Source organism: Dendropsophus ebraccatus, chromosome 1, assembly GCF_027789765.1.
Source record: "Dendropsophus ebraccatus isolate aDenEbr1 chromosome 1, aDenEbr1.pat, whole genome shotgun sequence".
NCBI lineage: Eukaryota > Metazoa > Chordata > Amphibia > Anura > Hylidae > Dendropsophus > Dendropsophus ebraccatus.
The window spans coordinates 221117767-221140570 of NC_091454.1; the positions used below are offsets into that span (position 1 = coordinate 221117767).

The window sequence follows — 22804 nt, forward strand, 5'->3', positions numbered from 1 at the left end:
AGTCAGTTTTATCATAGCTCAAACGACATAAACACAAAACTCCTTAGAAAGAAAACAAATTCCTTTTTTTTTTTTTTTTTTCAATTTGACAGCACAAATGATTTTTTTTTCCGATTTCGCAGCATATTTTAAGGGAAAATAAAGTCTGTCATTGCAAATAACAATTGTTGTCGCAAAAAATAAGGGCTCATGTGGGTCTCTAGGTGAAAAAATTCAAGCGCTGGTGATTTTAAACATAAAGAGCAAAAGCGAAAAAAACAATTAACTTTGACCTGAAGGGGTTAATATATGGTCCTCAAATAGGGAATGTATCAGATATAAAACTAGTAAGAATGATACTACACTTGATCTTAGCCAAATGGCCAAAATTAAAACAAATCAAATTTGCTCTGAATTTAATTCAGACATCGCTCTGGGAAATGATCATGTTCTCTTTTGTATTCCTAACTTCTGTTAGGCGTTCTGGCGTCATACCTGTATGATTGTGGCTATTCGGCGAATCACATTATTAAGGTTAATCATTCAGAATACGGTCACTGGTATTTTTAACCAGATTTTCTCTCTCACTTCAGCTCACATACTATATCAGGAGGGTCCGGCCTAACATAAATGTTGGAAATGTGAGATATTTTGATGAGAACGGGGATCCTCCTGGAGTCTACCTCATTGTTAACTGGCAGCTGAAGGCCGATGGGACACTGACACTTCTTAAGATAGGAAACTACAATGCTACAGCCCCTCCTTCTAAGACCCTGACCCTGGATTCAAGTCTTATTGTATGGACTATGGGGAGGAAACAGGTGGGAGGAAACTCTGACAATAATGACCATTATAACAGCCGTATGGCAATGGCTTCAGGGTTTGTGGACTGGATTGAAATTTCTAGATGAGAAGAAGAAAGGAAGTAGAAAGAAAAAGAGAGTGAGGGTCAGACGGGGGGAATCGCAGAAAGGGGGACATGGATAAGGAAAGAAGCAATATTAAAGTTAAAAAAGTGTAAAGTAAAGCCAGAAAAGAATGGAGGAGGAATGGAGTTTATGAATTGAGATTGCGAAAGAGAAAGAGATGGAGCTTAAATGGATTTAAAAATGCTGGGGGACATTAAGGAAGAAAATTATGAAGGCCATGAGTGAGACATGAGTAGGGAGAAATGGAAGGATGGAGGGAAAAGGGAAGATACTCAATTATTATAAACAGCATGATCTAGGTGGAAATCATGTTACAGATTTGGTATTGGTGTCCAAGGGTTTCAAGATACAAATTAAAAAAGGAAGGAAAGGACAATAAAAGAAGCAATAGAAGGAGTGCTAAAGAGTTATAACTAGTGGTGAGCTAACTTGTCAAATTGATTGGGTTTGACTACTTTCTTTGACCCCAAATGCTATACATTTGACTCCTGGCGGCGGGAGTAGTTGGATACAGCCCCATGGAACCCATGAAATCATGGCTACAGCCATAGGCTGTAGCCATGTTTTCCTTGCAGCCCTAGGGTAGCATTCAAGTTCTCCAGCCTCAGGTAGTAAATTGCCAAGCATTCAGGTTATATTTGGTGCAGCGTCTCTTTTTTTAACCGAGGCTCAGTTCCTGTGTACGGCACCGTTATATTCACGGGCATCAATGGTTAAAAAAAAAAAAACATTGCACCGGCTTCCCCGTGGCCGTTCTATCCATTGGCAATACTTAAAGTGAATGTACCTGATGGTACATTTGCTTTAAGCCTTTTAAAAAAGATCTGTAATCAGAATAATATAATTAGTTTAATTTAATTTTCTAGTTTCAGTATTATTTTAAACTATTTGGATTTTTTGACTATTTTTTTGAATAGTCAGATGGGTCTGAACTTTATTTAAAGCATTTGTACAATCAGTACATTTGCTTTAGGCCTTTCACATGGATAGAACGGCGGCAGTGCGGGGAAGCCGATGCCCTTTTTTTGAATTGCGGCCCGGATCCCACATGCGGCACCGTTTTGTTCCCGTGCACCCCCGTGGGTGAAGCCCTGGAGGTGGGCCGGGCCATCCCCAGTGGGAGGAACCCCCCGCCCCTCTATGACTTGGATCCATTGTTTCTAATGGAGTCGTGGTGGAACAAAAGAGAAACCGGGCCGCAGTTCAAAAAAAGGATTGTGGCACCGACTTCCCCGCACTGGCGCCGTTCTATCCATGTGAAAAACTAAAACAAATGTACTGATGGTACAAATGCTTTAAAAAGGGTGTAAATGCTAAGTTAGGCTCAATAAAGTCTATGGGGTGTTAATATGAGGCTAAGGAAGGTGAATTATGCCGCCTCTTTCCAGTCTATTTACGTCTATAAATATAATTTAACACTCTCCTGACTTTACAGGAGAAAGTAAAGATAACCAGACAGTAAATTTAGTAGTAAATTTACTTTCTTTTCTCTTACATCAGATATTTACCCACAGAAGGAATTCACAGGTTGACTATATACTTGGTTTTATATATGTGGTTTAGGATTAATTTTTTTGTTGTTGTTTTCAGGTCCCTTCCTCAGGTTGTAGTGAGAGCTGCAGCATAGGATTCAGGAAAGCCCCGGTACAAGGGAAGCCGCCATGTTGTTATGCCTGTGTTCCATGTCTACAAAGGGAGATTTCAAATCAGACAGGTGATATTCTACACTAGTAATAAGGTATCTCCAATCATAGGAGAGAATGTGGCCCCAAAACAGAAACTCATACTAGTGTATCTATATGGCTGTCACTTTGGCTGAAATCAATTGGTTCAGCAAACTTTGCTCTTATGTTTATGTTATCTATGAATGACACTTAGGGCCCTATTACACAGGACGATTATCGTGCAAAAAAATAGCTATATCATTCGAATTTAAACGATAATCGTTCTGTGTAATTGCAGGCAACGATCGAAAAATTGTTCGTATTTCGTTGATCATTGATTTAGATCTGAACCTAAAATTATCCTTAATCGTTCGCTAATCGTTTGCTGTAATTCCACGTTTGTTCTAACGTATATTGTTCTATCGTATCTAACGATTATCGTTCTGTTTAATATGGGGAACGATTTCAGGTTAACGATAAACAATCTCTTTTGCGATCGTTTATCGTTAGTCGTTAATCGTAAAAAATCGCTCCATGTAATAGGACCATAATGCTGGGTTTACACGGAACGAATATTGGCGATAACTATCGCATTTAGCGATAATTGTTCCGTGTAAACACAGCAAACGATCAAGCTACGAGCGAAAAATCGTTCATTTTGATCTTTCAACATGTTCTTAAATCATCGTTTGTCGTTCGCAAAAAATTTGCAGATCGCTTAGTGTAAACAGTCTTTCAACGATTTACTCTATGTCAAAGATGGGCTTAAGCGATCATAAAAACGATCGCAATAACAATTTCTCTTACAAATATTCTAACGATTTTTCTAACGATTTATTCGTCTAAATGCTGATCGTTATAACAGCCAAATTGTTGCTTCAAAATCGTTAAACGATCGATTGGGCGAATTATCGCTTCGTGTAAACCCAGCATTACAGATAAGCCGGTAACAATCACTTGACTTAGGGCCCTATTACACCAACATATTATCTGGCAGATTTTTTTGAACCAAAGCCAGGAATGGACTATATACAGAGAACAGGTCATAAAGGAAAGACTGAGATTTCTCCTCTTTTCAAATCCAGTCCTGGTTTTGGCTTTAAAAAATCTGTCAGATAATCTGTTGATGTAATAGGGCCTTTAGGGTCCCCACAGGTCTTGCTTGTTCATAGGGGCTGGAGCAGGACTCCATGAAATCAAGGAATAACTGGGGTGGAATGTGAAATAAACAACCAGATGTGGATAACTAAAGTCTTTATCTTTTTACATGATTCCAAAACAGACAGTAGCCAATTTACAGTCTTGAAGTGAGGCACATACAGTAAAAACAATGTCACTTGTTTCCACATGTAGATTCCCTGAACTGCTTTCGATGCCCATGGGACCATTGGCCGAATCCTGAAAAATCCAAGTGTCTCCTCAAACCTATAGAGTTCCTGTCTTATGAAGATATATTAGGAGCCAGCTTAGCGGCAACCAGCATCATGTCCTCAATTGTCCCAGCTTTTATCTTTGGACTTTTCTTCTATCACAGCACCACTCCACTTGTGAAAGCCAGCAATTACTCCCTAAGCCGTCTTCTCCTGATGTCCCTCAGTCTCTGCTTCTTCTGCTCTTTAGGATTTATCGGTTACCCCGATCATGATAAATGTCTTTTACGTCAGGTGTCTTTCGGTCTGGTCTTCACGCTCTGTGTTTCATGTATATTGGCCAAGACAATCATGGTGGTTTTCGCTTTCATGGCCACTAGACCAGGAAGTAGACTTAGAAAATGGACGACCCCAAGATTCTCCTACTCAATCATTTCTATCTGTTTCCTTCTACAACTATTATTGTGTATCACATGGATGTCGGTGGCTCCTCCATTCCCGCAATACAACACAGAAGATAAACCAGAACTTATCATTGCTGACTGTAATAATGGGTCACCCATAGCCTTCTGGGCCATGCTGGGATATCTCTTCCTTCTGGCTACTATTAGTTTTATAGTGGCCTTCTTGGCTAGGAAACTTCCAGACAGTTTTAATGAGGCCCAGTATATAACATTTAGTATGTTGGCCTTCCTGTGTGTCTGGATATCTTTTATTCCAGCCTATCTTAGTGCCCAGGGCAAATATACAGTCACCATGGAGGTATTTGCCATCCTGGTATCTAGTTGGTCATTGGTGATTTGTATGTTTTTTCCTAAATGTTTCATTTTACTGTTCAGACCAGAGATGAATTCCAGAGAATATCTCTTTATTAGAAATAATAAGGGTAAAGAAATAACAAACAGATTGTAGACAGAATAAACCTACACGAACATGATGACTATTGTGTGTAGGCAAAAAAGAAATTATAAATCTTCAATGAAAGACATTTTAACACTGTCATTTGCATTAACATTTTTCAATTCCTCAGACATTTTAAAAGTTACTGAAGGCACTGGGTCTCACTCCTGAGACCTGCTGTGATCTCGATATGCAGGCTGAGGATTATGCGGGAGCATGCATCTCTTAGCAGCTGTCAATAAAATCCAACTTTTTTGCTTCATTATAATCTAAGGGGTAAGCAAATCCAATGGTATGCTGGCCAAGGAGTGGAGCCCACTGCTACTTACGCCTCCCAGCTCTTAGGATTGCAGAGGGCTCAGGAGTGAGATCCAGGGCTGTCAGTAAGTTTTGATATGTGTAATGAAATTTCTAAGGCAAATGACAATAACACTTTCATTTATAAACAGCTACAGTAAAGATAACTCTAGTGTCATGGTAGAGTATTTGCAATTATGTTGAACAGTGTCTCCCAACAGTATTAACATAGAGAAAGGAGAACTACTGAGAAAATGTTGGACTTCCAGGGAAACCTATATTCTAAACATTTTAATTGTTTCCAATGCCAGGTATCTTTAGAGCAACTCTTTACTGGCATGTAGCTAACCCCAAACCACGGGTACCGCATTGTAGAGGTCCTCACATGGTGTCCAGTTCGGGAGTCAGCCTTTCTCTCGGTGCTGGTATTTTGAAGAACCAACAAAACGCAGTAATCACTGAACTCAAGGAGAACAGCGAAAAAATTCCAATGAAGTACTCAATCAAGAGTCTCCACTGATGCCCCTCAAAATTTAAATATGCAAAACAAGAGTCCATGGAGCCTCAGTTACGAGTCTCAAAACACGGGATAGGCAGATATCTCTAGCCTGTTGCCACGGGGTGACTCAATGATAGGGAGAGCACCACACCACCCTGATAAATAGCCCCTTAAGTCCCACTCGGTTGCGAGTACTGGAACATAAACAGGGAAACAACAGGGTGCCCCTTTTGTCAATGTCTAACTCAAGGTTTATGTTCCAATACTCTCAACCAAGTGGCACTTAAGGGGCTATTTATCAGGGTGGTGTGGTGCTCTCCCTATTATGGAGGAACCCCGTGGCAACAAGCTAGAGATAACTGGCTATCCAGTGTTATGAGACTCGCAACTGAGGCTCCACTGACTCTTGTTTTGCATATTGGTATTTTGAAGAAGTACTTTTATTGCTGTGGTGGAGTGGGGAGTCAATCTGGTGTGGCTTATTGCAACCGTGCCCTAGTGAAGGAAGGCGGGGAGAGAGGCTTTATTGGCCATGTCAGATTGGCTCCTTGCCCAGTTGCAGTACTTTTTCCTCAAAATACTGATACCATGAGAAAGGCCCACCCCCAAACAGACACCGCATGAGGACCATTAGGGGATGGAAACATGCCAGTATACAGTCAACTTAGGGCCTATTCACACTCAGTAAAACAGGCAAATTTCCGAGCAGAACCCCTACTGCGGACTCCGCTTGGAATCCCAACTGCCTCAGTGTCTCATTGTAGTGTTCCCTCTACTCTCTGCTGCTTTATGCTCAAAGAACTGTCCACGGCTGGGGTTCCGCTTGGAATTTCCACCTACCAGCGGCAGTATTTTATCATAGTATTCTCATGGTATTAAAAAAGGATAGTAACTAGAGATGAGTCGATCCGAACCCGAACATTCGGTTTTTGATTAGCTGGGGCTGCTCAACTTGGATAAAGCTCTTAGGTTGTCTGGAAAACATGGATACAGCCAATGACTATATCCATGTTTTCCACATAGCCTTAGGGCTTTATCCAAGTTCAGCAGCCACCGCTAATGAAATGACGAAAGTTCGGGTTCGGATCGACTCGAGCATGCTCCAGGTTCACTCATCTCTAATAGTAACACTTTAAAATGAGTTCTCAATCTGTACTATGAAGAGGAATTACTGCTCCTGTCCTCTGGGGAATCACTGACCAAGTGTTAGATAACCCTGGTTTGGCCAGACAATCCAGACATACAGTAGTACTTAGTTCCTGAGGGTTTTAAGACATTGAAGGGGTTGTCCGGTATCTATGTATACTTACCTGTCCTTCTCCTTAGCCCCTGCCCATTTCCATGCTACCTTAGTATCTGCCACCATCCTCTTCTTTAAATATCAACTGATAAGTTGTGCAGCCCCAGAAGCAACTCTATTAAAGGTGTCTGATTTCAGTTACTTATTAGCAGAGTTCACGGAAGGGATATCCCTTCTTCTTACTGACGCTGATCCCAGCTCGTTAGATTAAGATTAAGTAATACATCTAATTGATCAGTGCTGTGTTGAGTATACTGCAGTAATTTCTAAGAGAGTTCACTGCCGGGAAAACTAAAAGATAAAGTGTGGTTAAAAAAAAAAAAAAATACTGTGTTTTTATTGATAAAAAATCCCCTCCCCTAATAAAAGTTTAAATCACCCACTTTTCCCATTTTATAAATAAAAGTTCTATAAATTTAAATAAAAAATAAATAAATAAACATATTTGGTAAGGCCGCGTTCGCCCGAACTATTAAATTGTTCCATTCCTGTGCAAAAAAAAACCCACCAAAATGCTAAACTGCTGGGTTTTTTTGTCACACCAAACCAGAAAAATAATAAAAAGTGATCAAAAACTCACACATACGCAAGTAAGATACCGATAAAAAGAACAGATCATGACGCAAAAAATGACACCTCACACAGCCCCATAGACTAAAGGATAAATGCATTATAAGAATAGTAATAGAGCAATTTTAAACACATTTAGTTTTTTTTAACCCTTTGAGGACCAAACCCAAAATGACCCAGTGGACCGCGCCAATTTACATTTGTGCGTTTTCGTTTTTCCTCCTCCCCTCCCTTTGTATTGGTGTCTTCCATTCTACCATAATATGTATGATGGAACCTCCAAAATGTTCTTTATTAAAATATAAATTAGTGAAATTGGAAAAAAGAATGGAATATGAGGGGAACTTTGGGGGGGGTCCTGTGTCTATGTAATGCACTATACGGTAAAAGTGATATGACACCATTATTCTATAGGTCATCCCAAACACAACAATATGCAGGTTACACAGATTTTCTGATGTCTTATTTTTATTTAGTATTTTTTTTTAATTCCCCCTTTATTTTGCAATTAAATATTAATAAAATGATCTTATTGTGACTCTTATAACGGTTTTAGTTTTTCACCTATGACCTACGGGGCTGTATGAGGCGTCATTATATTTGTGCTATGATCTCTAGTTTTTATTAATACCATATTTGTGTAGATCGTACATTTTGATCACTGTTTATTTATATATATATGGTTATATTTTAATAAATCGGACAATTACGCACGCTACTGTATATAAATATGTTTATTTATTAAAAAATTTTTATAAGTTTTATTTATATAATGTGATGGGCTTCAGGTTGGCTTTTGGTATTTTTAAAAACATTTTTTAACACACATTTTAAGTCCCCTTGAGTGACTTTTACATGCAATCATTAGATCGCATACACTGATCATTGCTACGCATAGGCATAGCATTGCTCGGAGTTATTTGCTCTCTGCTCATTGAGGAAGTTGCACTGTGGCGTTTTTTTTTCTTTTTTGTCACCAAATTTATTGACTCTGCTCATTGATCTTGCCTGTGGCAGACTCAATCAGCAGAGCGTCGATCGGACCGCATGAAGGAAGTAGGGGTTAAAGGTTTTCATTTTTTAAAGGCAGTCAAAATAAAAATTATGTAAATTTCATATCCTTGTAATCGTTCTGACTGAGTATATATATATATATAAAATATATATATAAAATATTCGCAAATCGGCACTTTCGCCGGGTACGCCAGGGGGGCGGGAAGGGGGTGTGTAGGGGGCGGAATTTACCATCCGTACCGCCAAAAGATACGCCGAAAACCTACTTTAGTCCTCAGCTGGCGTAGGTTTTCGGCGGTGCGCACCGGCGCGCATGGTATTTACGTAGAGGCAGTCCGCTTCGGGGGCATTTTTAAGTCCGGCGCAAAAAACGCCGGACTTAATAAATGTCCCCCTATGTGTTGTTGGGTGTATATGTGATACAATAAAATAGACGTGTATATTTTTCCTTAATTTCCTATGTTTATCTTATTTTGTGTATGGTGCATTTGCTTATATGGTACCATACTGCTTCTTGGTATTTTTTTTGGTTTTGTGTTATTTTGGTACCGTGTGGCACCCCCACTTATAGATTTTTGTTTCATTTGGGTAGAGCCCCCCCCCCCTTCAAATTTTCAAAAGTCACTTTTAAAGGGACAGTACCAAACTCACTTTTGAAGGGCAACTCTCAAATGACCAGTAGTGAATTCACTCGAAAAAGGGCTGGTACTGAATTCTCTTGTGAAGAGCTGGCACCAAAGTCGCTCTTAAAGGCCCAGTACCAAATTTCTCTTAAAGATCCAGTACCAAACTCTCTCTTAAAGGGCCAATACTGAATTAGCTCTTAAAGGTCTGGTACTGACCTTGGCACCAAGGTCGCTCTTAACCCTTAGAGGACCGGGACAATTACAATTTTAGCATTTTCATTTGTTCCTCCTTAAAAGGCCATAGCACTTGTCACATGTCAGTTATTTGCGGATCCGCATGGGATCCCGGCCAGAGCGTATATGATGTGTGTACGCATTTTTTTTTACCTATAAACCCACAAGAGCCCTTATTTTTTGTGCCACTAACTGTAACTTGCAATGACGGGATGGATTTTTTCATAAAGTACACTGCAAAAGCAGGAAAAAAATAAATGTGTAGTGAAATTGAATAAAAAAAATAAATAAAATTATTGGGGGAGGGGTTTACGCCGTTAAACCTGGGGTAAAACAGTTTTGTTATATATGATCCTCAATTCGTTACGATTAAAACGATATGTAACATGTATAACTTTTATTTCATTTGATGACTTTTAACCCCTTAAGGTCAAAGACAATTTTCGTTTTTGCACTTTTGCTTTTTCCACTTTATGTTTAAAAGGCTAGAGACCCATATGAGCCCTTATTTTTTGCGAAACCAATTGTACTTTGCAGTGACAGTTATTATTTTTCCATAACATATGCTGCAAAACAGAAAAAAATCATTTGCGCTGTCAAATTGAAAAAAAAGGAATTTGTTTTGATTTCGGGGAGTTTTGCATTTACGCCGTTCGCCCTATGGTAAAACTGACTTGTTATATATGTTCCTCAAGTCATTACGATTACAGCGATATGTAACATGTATAATTTTTATATTATCTGATGGCCTGTAAAAATTAAAACCATTGTTAACAGATATATGTTCCTTAAAACTGGTCTATTCCCAGGCTTATAGCGCTTTTATCCTTTGGTTTATGGGGCTGTTTGAGGTGTCATTTTTTGCGCAATCATGTGTTCTTTCTATCGGTACCTTGATTGCGCATATGCGACTTTTTGATCACTTTTTATTACATTTTTTCTGGATTTGATGCGACCAAAAATGTGCAATTTTGCACTTTGGAAATTTTTTTGCGCTTACACCGTTTACCGTGCGAGATCAGGAATGTGATTAATTAATAGTTCGGGCAATTACGCTTAATAATTAATAGTTCGGGCAATTAGAGGCTTAATTAGCCAGCGCGGCAACGGGACCCACGCCGGCTAATAGCGGCACTGCCCGGCTGCACAAGTCAGCCGGGATCAGCGCCGTTCAGAGCGGGGTCCCGGCGGGACCCCTTTCTGAACACCCCGCGCGGCACCATGACGTATCGGATACGTCATGGGTCGCTAATGGGTTAAAAAATGAAAACCATTGTTTACAAATATATGTTCCTTAAAATTGCTCCATTCCCAGGCTTATAGCACTGTTCCCTTACGTCCCATTGGCATCACAACATATGGGGTAAATTCGCCCCTGCGAGCCCCTGGGACGAAGGAATATTTAATGAAAAAATAACAATTAAATTTTAATCCCCTTCTCCATGAGGTATAAATAGGCTCCACCTCCCCCTAGACCTCAGTCTTTTTTTACTTCGTTGCTGTTAGCCCTAGGGGACTTTGTCCCTCCTCCGTTTTTATGCTTTGTTAACCTGTTGCATTCAGGTTTTCTCTCCAGGTAATGATTGCTGGGATGCTGCTGGAGCCGGTGTCCAGGTAGTATCCTGATATTTGCTTCTGCAGGTCTTAGCTTTTAAGTTTTTCTTACCTAGTGCGTCTTGGAACGCACTCTGCGTGTCACCCGAGCCGCTGGCTTTTCTTCCAGTCGCGTTCGACTGTGGAACGCATCGGCGCTGCGTGCGTCTCAGCACTGCGGAAAGAATTATTCAGGGGGTATTTCACAGCTGATAGAATTCAAAAGCTCTGCTAAGTGCTGTGATCTCTCTTCTATATACTTAAAAGTAAATGTTGCTAGATCATATACGGCAGCGGCAGCCCAAGGGGAAGTCTCCATTTCTTCTTTTGAGGTTTCTAGAAGCCTAAGAAGATGGCTGATCAAGGTCCAGGAAAATTTGGAAGGTAGAGCTAGCAGGGACAAGGTCCTTCGCTCCTTAAAAAAGGTCATTATGGCCATTGACTTCCTCTGCGATGATGCATCTCAGGGAACCAGGTTAGCGTAAAAAACTAGTACGCTCTAGACTGCTGCCGAAGGGCGCTATGGTTAAAACCCTGGGTTGGAGATGCTAACTCCAAAATTCAGCTCTGTAATATGGAGTTCCAGCCAGGTAAGCTGTTTGGCTCTGAGCTGGATAAATTAATGGAGGAATTGTCTGACAAGGAGGGGAAGTCCCTACCATTGTCCTATAAGAGCAGTGATTCCTTTCGCAGAGCAAAATCTCCTCAGCGAGGCAAAGGGAGATACCAGTACAGAGGTCAAGGAAGAAACTATTCCAGAAGAGGTTCTGGGAAGCAGCAGAATAAGGATACCAACAAGAAACCAGACTTCTGACGCAGAAGCTGTCCAGTGGGGGGACGTCTGAGTTTGTTTCTCCCTGCCTGGGAAGAATTAAGAAAAGATCACTGGGTGTTAAATATTATTCAAAATGGTTATGTCCTTCATTTATCATCTCTTCCTTCTCCAAGATTTCTTCTGTCAAGAAATCTTAAGCCAGAAAGACACTTAGTCCTAGAGACAGAAATTCTTCACCTCCTTTCCATTGAGGCTCTAGAGGATGTTCCTCTATCAGAGATCGGTCAGGGAGTTTACTCCCCAGTGTTACTAGTGCTGAAGCCATCCGGAAATTGGAGGCTTATTATAGATTTGCGATATCTCAACAGGTGCATCGTAAAGAAGACGTTCCACATAGAGAACATAAGATCGGTAAAATCTATCCTCCAGGAGGGAGATTTTATGGTCACCATAGATCTACCGGATGCATATCTTCATGTACCGATTCTGAAGGCTCACAGGAGAGCCTTCGCCATCCAAATCCAGGGGAAGGTAAGACACTTACAATTCAAAGTCCTTCCATCCGGAATACCTCCGCACCCTTTGTTTTCACAAAGGTAGTGTCACCATGATGGTTCGCTTCCGTTTACAGGGGATAAAGTTATCCCTTACCTGGACGATTGGTTGATTTATGACTCAGACTCAGGATCTTCTGAGAGTTCAGTTGAACTATGTCCAGGACATACTTCAACAATTAGGTTGGCTTATCAACATAGAGAAATCAGACTTAATTCCTAATTCCTCCTCGTCAGGTATCCATAAGAACATAAATGCGCTTTCTAGGGCTCCTTGCCTCAGCTGCGGACGCGGTGCCATGGGCGTTATGGCACATGATATTTCTTCAGAGAGAAGCACTAACAGTATGGAACCGAGGACTGAAGGACTTGGATGCGATGCATGTTCTATCGACTCAAACAAGACATTCTCTAATGTGGTGGAGACAAGTCAAACATGGAGTTTTATTTTCAGAACCACACTGGATAACCATCACGACAGATGCTTCAGGAACAGGTTGGGGAGCTCATCTGACAGTCATCACGACTGCAGGATCTTGGAGTCAACAGGAATCCGCTCTGCCCTCCAACGTGAGGGAGCTTAGAGCGATTTACCCAGCTCTTCTTCATTTTTCTCCTCCTATTTTACAGAATCCGGATGAACGACATGACCTGTGTGGCGTACCTAAACAGGGAGGTACCAGATCCCCTTCTCTCCTCAGGGAAGTAGAGAAGATTTTTCTGTTGGGCAGAAACCAGAATAACCAGACTCTCTGCGATTCATATCAGGGGTGTCGACAATATATTGGCGGATTGACTGAGTCGAGGCCTGACATTACCGGGGGAATGGTCTCTCTCAAGGAGAGTGTTCATTCAGTTAACCCAGAGGTGGGGGCTTCCTCAGAGAGACCTCATGGCATCAGCAAGCAATGCCAAACTGAGGAATTTCTGTTCCCTTTACAGGGCAGACAATCCCACGGTAGTGGACTCAATGACAATACCATGGACATACCAGCTGGCGTATATCTTTCCTCCCATAGCCATGATTTCCAGAGTTTGACGAAGATCAGTCTAGATCAGTCGTCAGTAATAATAATAACTCCCTTCTGGCCGAAGGGGTCATGGTTCACCCGGCCCATGAATATGAGCAGAGAGGGAATTTTGGAGATTACCTCTGCATCCGGATCTAATATTCCAGGGTCAACATCTGTGCAGGAATCTTTCCAGCCTCAGCTTGACAGCTCGGAGACTGAGAGGACCGTATTGGACTCTAGTTTTTCTGAGAAGGTATAGTATACTCTTTCTCACGCTCGTAGTTGCACTACAAATAAATCTTATGCACGGATTTGGAAGATTTTCAAGATTGGTGTGCAAGCAGGAGTATTGATGGACTTAAACCTTCTACTCCACAGTCATTGGAGTTTTTACAGGAAGGCTTCTATAAAGGATTAAAACCTAGTTCCATCAAGGTGCAGATAGCAGCCCTCTCTGCACACCTAAACTCACGTTTCTTTCAGATCTTGGAGGTAAAGAATTTTGTTAAGGCTAGACTAGGCCTAACCTGGTAAAGCAGGTAGACCCATGGGACTTATCCTTTGTGTTGAGACGCCTGTGTCCTCCCTTTAAGCCTTGGGAGGAAGTAGACTTCAAGTTAACATTGAAAGTTTCTCTTTTACTAGCCATTACCTCTGCTAAGAGAGTTGGAGAACTTCAAGCCCTTGGCTCCGCACCTCCATACATGATTTTTTCCCAAGACAAAGTTATCCTTAGGTTCCTTCCAGGATTCCTGCCTATGGTGGCTTCATTTGCCAACATCAACCAGCCAATAGTATTGCCTGTATTTTCTCCTACTGGATCATCTAAAGAAGACTTGGATCTTTCTTTATTGGACGTATCCAGAGCTATCAAGATCTATCTACATAGAGTAGGTGATTTTCGTAAAGATGAGAATTTCTTTATCCCTTTCGCAGGAAAGAACAAGGGGAGAAAGGCTTCAAAACCTTCAATATCCAGATGGATCTGTGACTCCATTGCCTTATGTTACTCTTCTGCTGATCTGGATCCACCAGAATTTACCAGGGCTCACTCTACTAGAGCTGTGGCCTCCACTTGGGCAGAGCGTGCCGCTGTGCCACTTGAGGACATATGCCAGGCAGCTACCTGGTCGTCTTTGACTACCTTTGTGAGATATTTCAGGCTGGATACTTCTTTCTTGTCAAGAACAACCTTTGCAAGATCTGTTCTTAATGCGGACGTAATAAATAACCCGCCCATTGGGGATAATGCTTGCTAATTCCCCATATGTTGTGATGCCAATGGGACGTTAGGGAAGCTAAAATTATTATGTTAATTTGTTTTCCCTAAGACCCATTGGCATCACAAGACTCCCTCCCTGTGTTTTATGTTTCTTTATAATTAGACTGAGGTCTAGGGGGAGGTGGAGCCTATTTATACCTCATGGAGGAGGGGATTAAAATTTAATTGTTATTTTTTCATTAAATATTCCTTCGTCCCAGGGGCTCGCAGGGGCGAATTTACCCCATATGTTGTGATGCCAATGGGTCTTAGGGAAAACAAATTAACATAATAATTTTAGCTTATCCTTTGGTCTATGAGGCTGTGTGAGGTCATTTTTTTGCGGCATGATGTTTACTTTCTATCGGTACCCTGATTGCGCATATCCGACTTTTTGATCACTTTTAATCGCAATTTTTCTGGATTTGATGCGACCAAAATGAGCAATTTTCCACTTTGGGATTACGCAGTTTACCGTGCGAGATCAGGAATGTGATAATTTAATAGTTTGGGTGATTACGTACGCGGCTATACCAAATATGTTTTATTTATTTTTATTTGTAACATGGGAAAAGGATGGTGATTCAAACTTTTATTAGGGGAGGGGGCTTTTTTTAATTAATAATAACACTTTTTTTAACACTTATACTAGAAGCCCCCCTGGAGTTAGGGTTATTCCCCCCTGGGGTTAGGGTTATTCCCCCTGGGGTTAGGGTTATTCTCCCTGAGGTTAGAGTTATTCCCCCCTGGGGTTAGGGTTATTCTCCCTGGGGTTAGGGTTATTCCCCCTGGGATTAGGGTTATTCCTCCTGGGGGACTTCTAGTATAACTACACTGATCTCTCATTGTGATCTATGCAGTATAGTAAGGCTATGTTCACACAACGTATGTTGCCCGGATCATCCTGGCCGGTACTGTAGTAGCGGCCGGATGATCTTTCTGGCCGTAGTGTGTTGATGCGGGCGCATCAGCGCGCGCCCGCATCAAAACTTTCCACAGCACACAATGAAGCCATCGGCTGGAGCCACTCGCTTCATCGTGTAAACTGACATGAGTCTTTATGGCCGCAATTCACACTGTGCCCGCTTATAGTCGCAGTCTCGGGCTACAATCTGCACCTGGCGATTCAGAGATACACCCCTAGTGGCAGCTGGATGTATGGGTATGCCCAGGGGTTAAAAGACAGATAACAAAAATACTCTTTAAGGTTGAGCACCAAAGATGCTCTTAAAGGGCCAATACCAAAGAACCCTTATACATCCTTAATGGACCCATGAAGAAAAAAAAATCATGTGTCATGAAAGAGTTTCTCTTAAAAAATTGGAATACAAGATATGGAACAAATAAGTAGACTGTAAGTGACCCTGGGAATACAGGGACAGACAGTTTGAGCCCTAGTGCTAGGCCCTCCCAAGACTTTCATTGCTTACTTGCCCGTCTTATGCTAGGCAGCTAGCGACAACTAGGTAGCGGCCCCTATACTGGTCAAGTGAAACACAGAACAAGACAAAATAGACACAAACAACAGATGTAGGGATTCCAAGCGAAACAATCCACTATAAATCGCCAGCTCTACAGTACATACAAGAGACTAACGCAAGCAAGGTCCCAGAGCACTAGTGAGCAATAAAGATGATCAAACATCTGGATTTTGCAGGTTCGATCAGCCTAGGTAATAGGCTGAATCCTGTAATTCCAGGCCGTACCCGGGTTTGTTCCACCTTCCCTATGGACTGGGAAGGCACCGGGAATCAAATGCTGCAGGTTCGAAAGCGTTCAAGTTTGATCGAACCTGCAAAACCCCGATGTTCGATCATCTCTACAGAGCACAAGCAGACTTTTTATAAGTAGTCCAGGGCATGCCTGGACCAGCTCTCTGACATCCAGACCACACAGAACACAGAGTGATGAAAAATAGAGATGAGTGGCATAGGCAGCTGTCCATTATCTATCTGCAGGCCAGAACAAGGCTAGCAGAAACTCTGACGGGTGTGGTGGAAACCTGTCAATCACAGCACAGCAAGTTCTGGAATACAACTGAACCATGGCCAAAAAACGTAGTCTTTGCCATATTTTATGGTCACGCTGAGGTCTCAAGAAGCATGGACATAAAACAGACATGGATCTTCATACTAGTATTCACACTTCATACTGCTATTTTTTTTTTTAGATATTATTTTCTATTTCTAAACTATATATATATTTTTTTTTTTTTTTTTTACAAACCCAGTGTTAGGTAACATCAGTAGGAGACAATATTGGGCTTGTACCATCATTATTTGTTTCCTGGTGGTCTCAGACACCATTTTAGTAGCATTCATGCTCCTAGATCTGTCTGTGAGGAAGTGCTGAGAATTCTTTTCTCCTAGTTTTATCATTACACATCAGTTTGTGGCTCTACGGCTTTCAGACAATAGATAAAGGAATGATACAGCATGTCACAAGACTTTATCATTGCTTCAACATATTCTCTCATTATTAACAGTGTTAACTTCACCCAGGAGAGCTGTGGACATTGGTGGATCACAGGAGCACAATGACACATTGTGCTTCAGTGATCCATAACTGTCCACAGATTTCCTGGGTGAAGTTAACCCTGTGAAACACCTGCAAGGTTACATCAGGCTGCTCATTGTAAAACCATGTCTGGCAGCAGAAAAGGATTAACTTCACCCTGGAGAGCAAAGGACAGCATGCACTGACACACAACATGACCAGACAGTTTTTAATTTACAGTTACAGATCAATCTGTCCATGATACCTAATTAACCTTCCATACCCCTCTCTAACAATGACAATCCCTACCTCTACCTTGCTGTTTAGCTTGTGTTCAGTTCACTATATAGGAGCTGACTTGCTCCAATATATTTATAGTCAAAGAAAAAGCACCTGGGCTTTCGATGTAATGTAATGTGCAATATGCAGCAGCCAACTAGGGACTGAGTTGGTAAGAACTTTGGAAAGATCTCAGTTAGAAGGCAAACAAAACTTTTTGCAAAATGCATAACAAATCTTGGTTCGGGAAGTTCGGATGGCTTATCTCTATCATCTCTATTGCAGAAGTCTACTATCTCTATTGCAGAAGTCTTATGTTATGTCACCACTATGGCAGTCACCAGACTCCTATGTTTACAAGTGTTTATAGAAATTATATAAAACTCTAATACAGATACTGTGTCAAGTAACTATTAATACATGTGGCTTAGTTAATGCCTAGGGTTTTTACTTTAACAATTTTTACACTTATTACTTTCCCTTTCTGTTTGTAAAAGATTCAGCTTGGAAGATTACCACCGTCTCCAGACATTCCAGTTTACTGTCGAGGAAATTAACAAGGATCCCAACATTCTTCCAAATGTGACTTTGGGATTCCAGATGTATGACTCATGTAATATACGTCAATATGAATTACAAGGAACTGTAAAGTTCCTGACTGACTCTAGTAGAACTATTACCGACAACCAGTGTAGTTCGAAAACATTGTTCACTGCTGTTATTGGGGCTACAGTTCAGAGCAATTCAATGACCTTAGCTCATGTTTTGGGGACCTTCAGATATCCACAGGTAAGAAACCTTATGAAAATTATGACATATGGCACTGTATATAACACTGTAACCCCCAAAATATAGGGGCCACTGCCTTTTCTGTATCACCCCAGCTTCTTATGAAAATTTCCTTCTGCAGAGTGACTCTGAGAAACCCAGCTCTGTTCACTTGACTTGTGTATATCTGCCAATGCATTAGTAATAAGCTTACGTTCTGCTACTTTGAACTGGCCATGCCTATAGTCACACAAGGCTACGTGGCTAATCAATCAAAAAGTGATATTTAATTATTCTATTAAATTACTTTATGATGTGTTTAGCTTCATACCTAATTTAACCTGTGCTTGAACCTTGATTACCGACTGTGCTACCAGGCTAACCTTCTGGTTCTTCAAATGGATTTCTACCTCTACTCTTCTCTATCATGCCAATTTAACTAGTTTGCCCCAGTTGTGCTGCTGGGTTTCCTCAAAGATTAAAACTGATCACTGGGAATCCCAAAAGTGGGATAACCTTTAATTAACTCAATTGGAAACCCATCTAACAAAAAGGTATTGTACAAGACTAAAAAACTTTTCACCTGTCAAACTAATGTAAGTTTTTCAAATTCAAACAAGCATTATATTAAATATCTTCTTCCCCTTTTTAGGTCAGCCCATTCTCTACTGTTTCCCTTTTAAGTAACAAGAAAATATTTCCATCCTTCTTCAGGACTTTCCCGAGTGACAAGTTCCAGTCTAAAGGACTGGCTGAGCTTATTCTTAGCTTTGGCTGGACCTGGATTGGTCTTGTGGCTTCTGACAATGAATTTGGCCTTCAGGGAATTCAGCCAATAAGGGAAGAAATAGTCAAGGCTGGAGCATGTGTGGACTTCATGGAATATATTTGTCTTAGTCAACCTGATCGTAACTCCCCATATATAGTGAACACCATAAAAGAGTCAACAGCTACGGTTGTAGTTGTTTTTGCTACTGAAGTCAAATTTTTTTCCTGTTCTGAATGAGATGGTGAAGCAGAATGTCACAGGAAAGATATTTATTGGAAATCATGGTTGGGCCAGGTCCTTGATTTTGTCCATAAGTGATTATTCCACCATTTTATCTGGTAGCCTTAGTTTAACAAACATTGACTATACTGTCCCTGGATTAAGTCAATTCCTGGCCAAGATCCATCCATCTACATCTAGAACACCAAATTGGACCAAAATGTACTGGGAGACAGTGTTCAACTGCAGATTTATAGTAGAGAATCAAACAGTTTCTTTAGAGAATTCAGTAAGGACATGCACAGGGTCAGAGCGTATAGAAGATATTAAAAACAACTCTATCTATATCTCCAGCTTTAAAACAACTTATAGTATGTTTGCTACTGTCCAAGTCTTATCCAAAGCTTTAGATGATCTGAAAAGCTGCAAAATAGGTGAAGGGCCATTTTCTAATGGGACCTGTGCGAACATTTGGAACTTTAAACCATGGCAGGTAATCATTTATATAATCTGGGTCCAATATACTTAGGTAGAGCGGCTGCTGGAGACTGGGGAACATAACATGGAGCGGCTGCTGGAGATTGGGAACCTCACATAGAGGAGTGGCTTCTGGACACTGGGGGACCTCACATGGAGTGGCCCGCGCTTTTTCTAGACCTAAATAACACAGAAAACTTATGTTATCAGCTAAGTCACTGAGGCTCATAGCTCTACCCCAGAATCCCAATGTCTTGAGGTTGTCTTTCAGGAGGAATGGGAGAGTGGGATGCCTGTCTTAGCAGACATTATGTCGACTTGTGAATAGCATGGGAAATTAAGTTATTGAGACAGCAACATGTTGTTGGGCTATACCCACCCACCACTAGTGTTGGTTTTTTACTTCAATAAATTGTTTGAAATGACAGAAAACACTATTGCATGTTTCTATTTAAATGGTCCTGTACCATGTTATTCATTTCGAATAATGTCATTGATATTTTTGGATGTTCTTTCCCACTTTAGCTCACATACTATATCAGGAGGGTCCGGCCTAACATAAATGTGGGGAATGAGAGATATTTTGATGAAAATGGGGATCCTCCTGGGCTATACAACATTGTCAACTGGCAGCTGAAAGCAGATGGGACCCTGACACGTGTTAAGATAGGCAACTATAATGCTACAGCCCCTCCTCCTCGAACTCTGACCCTGGACTCAAGTCTGATTGTATGGAAACTGGGGAGTAAACAGGTGGGAAGAAACATTGACATTAATGATCACTACAAGAGCCTGATGGGAACAGCTTCAGGGTTTGTGGACATCATTTAGGTTTCTGAATAACAAGAAGTAAGAAAGAAGAAAGAAAGAAAGAGTGTGAGGGTCAAAAAGGATGGGGACACAGCAAAGGAGGCATGAATAAGGAGAGAAATCATAATGAAGTAAAAAAAAATGGAGAAAGCTGGCATATAGCTATAGAGATGAGTAAATGGGAAAAGAATGGAGGAAAAAGATATGAATGGAGTTTAAAATAGAGGTTGTGAAGGAGACAGAAATGGAGTTAATGAGGAATGCAATTAAAAATGTTACAGTAGATTGAGAGAAAATTAGAAAGGTCATGAGTGAGACATGGTTAGAAGGGGAAGAAACGATGGATGGAGATGGGAAGGTATCCAGGTCTCTTGTGCCACATAAGAAGTTGCAACTATCATACAGTCCTTAGCATGTTGAAGGTGGAGACCATGTTAAAGAATTTGTATTTGCATCCAGGGTTTTAAGATACAACAAAAAAGAGATGTGGAAAAGGGGAAAAAAAGACAATAAAGGAAGCGATAGAAGGAAGGCTAAAGAGTTATGAGTATAGTAGTGAGTGAAAGAAGAAAAGAAGGGGAAAGAACAAGGGAAGGAATAAATTGGGTAGAGAAAATGGGAAGAAGAAAAGGAGCTGAAACCCTTAGCTGACTAATGTTAACAATATGAAAGTGTACAATACTTCATACAAGGCTTCATACACTATATTAGAAGATAATCTCTTATTTCATTCTGACGTTCCAACACTGAGATATAAGCATTAAAAGTTTTATGGAAATGGGAGGTACAGCCCACGAGGGGTGATGATTACAGGCAGGAAACATAGAAGTGAAGGTACTGAATGTTGCTGGCTTTCTGCAGTACACCTAATGTGCTTGAAATGTCTAAAGCTTATATCTCAGCTCTGGAGCAACTGACTGAAATAAGAGTTATACCTTCTGATTCAGAGGAAGATGCCGTATTGTACACTGCTAGTGATGAGCGAATAGTGAAATATTTGAATATTCAATATTCGTACGAATATCTTCCGAATATTCGAATATTAAAGTCAATGGGAGCAAATATTCGATTATTGAAAAAACATCTATTCGACCACTTGGAGGTAAAAACCGGAAGCTGTGGGATTTGAACACTTATCAAATATTTATTGAATATTCGGCGAACTAGTCGATAATATTTAATAGATCTAATACCTTACTATTCGATAGAATATCTTTTCGATCGGATAGTATTCGCTCATCACTATACACTGCCTTTACTTCTGGTTATAAATAAATGTTTGAGCTTCAGATATTTTTATTCTAATCTGGTATATACACCTCTTCTTAAAATAAAGTTAACACCCATCTGCCTATTCCAGAAGAAGTGTAGATAACCAGAGAATAAATTAAGTAGAAAATTTACAATTGTTTCCAATTTTCTCGACTTTTCTTCCCTTTCGTCTGTTATTTATCTACAGTATGAAACTCTTGTTTGGCTATGTACTTGTTTTTCTATACATGACATAAGATAAGACATAAAATACGTTTTGTATTGTTTCCAGGTCCCTTTCTCAGGTTGTAGTGACAGCTGCATCATGGGATTTAGGAAAGCCGCTGTGCAAGGGAAGCCGCCATGTTGTTTTGCCTGTGTTCCATGTCTACAAAGGGAGATCTCAAATCAGACAGGTAATATTCTACAAAAGTTAAGCCGGGTTCATATTACGTGAAACATCAGCTGTTCTGTGACCTGGCCGGGTCACAAATCGTCCGCAGTTAGTGAAGATTATTCCGGCCGGTACTGCAATACCAGCTGGATGATCTTCATTTATACTGAATCGGGATGCGGGCGCATTATTGGAATTTTTTTTATATATATATAAAAAACGATCAAAATATTTCATCTACAAAAGCACTCTTGGTTTGTTTAGGCTAAGTTCATACACAGTAAAATAAAAGTGACAGTAAAATAAGTATAAAATACGACTTTATTTAGAATGCAATAAGAAACAAATTGGTTTGCAAATCATCAGGTGGCAGAAAATTATAAAGATTTTTAAACTTCTTCTATTTCCAATTATCAGGTCTTCTAGTACTTGTCATCTCTGCACTGACAGACTTCTAAGCCAATCACTGACTTAGAACTATGCTGCAGGAAGTCATTGGCTGAGTGAGCTCGTGCAGCTATCCACTACAACTCTGACTTGGAGTACAAAGACCCCCATTGATAATCATAATAGAAGGGAGGTAAATGGCACTTGCAGATGTAGGTCACAGTTTCAAGCCAAAGGGTCTTCATTGTTCATAGGGGCTGGAACAAAAGTTCATAAGATTAGAGAACAAATGGTGGTGGAACGTAAAATAAACAACGAGACATGGATGCTGAGGATAACTATAGATAGTCTTTATCTTTTTACAGGTAAAATTTTG

The 22804-nt window shown here is 40.6% G+C and overlaps 1 pseudogene; it reads right to left on the minus strand.

Annotated features, from left to right (window-relative positions):
* Nucleotides 1-275: 275 nt before the first annotated feature.
* Nucleotides 276-374, minus strand: LOC138780595 (U2 spliceosomal RNA; annotated as a pseudogene).
* Nucleotides 375-22804: the final 22430 nt, after the last annotated feature.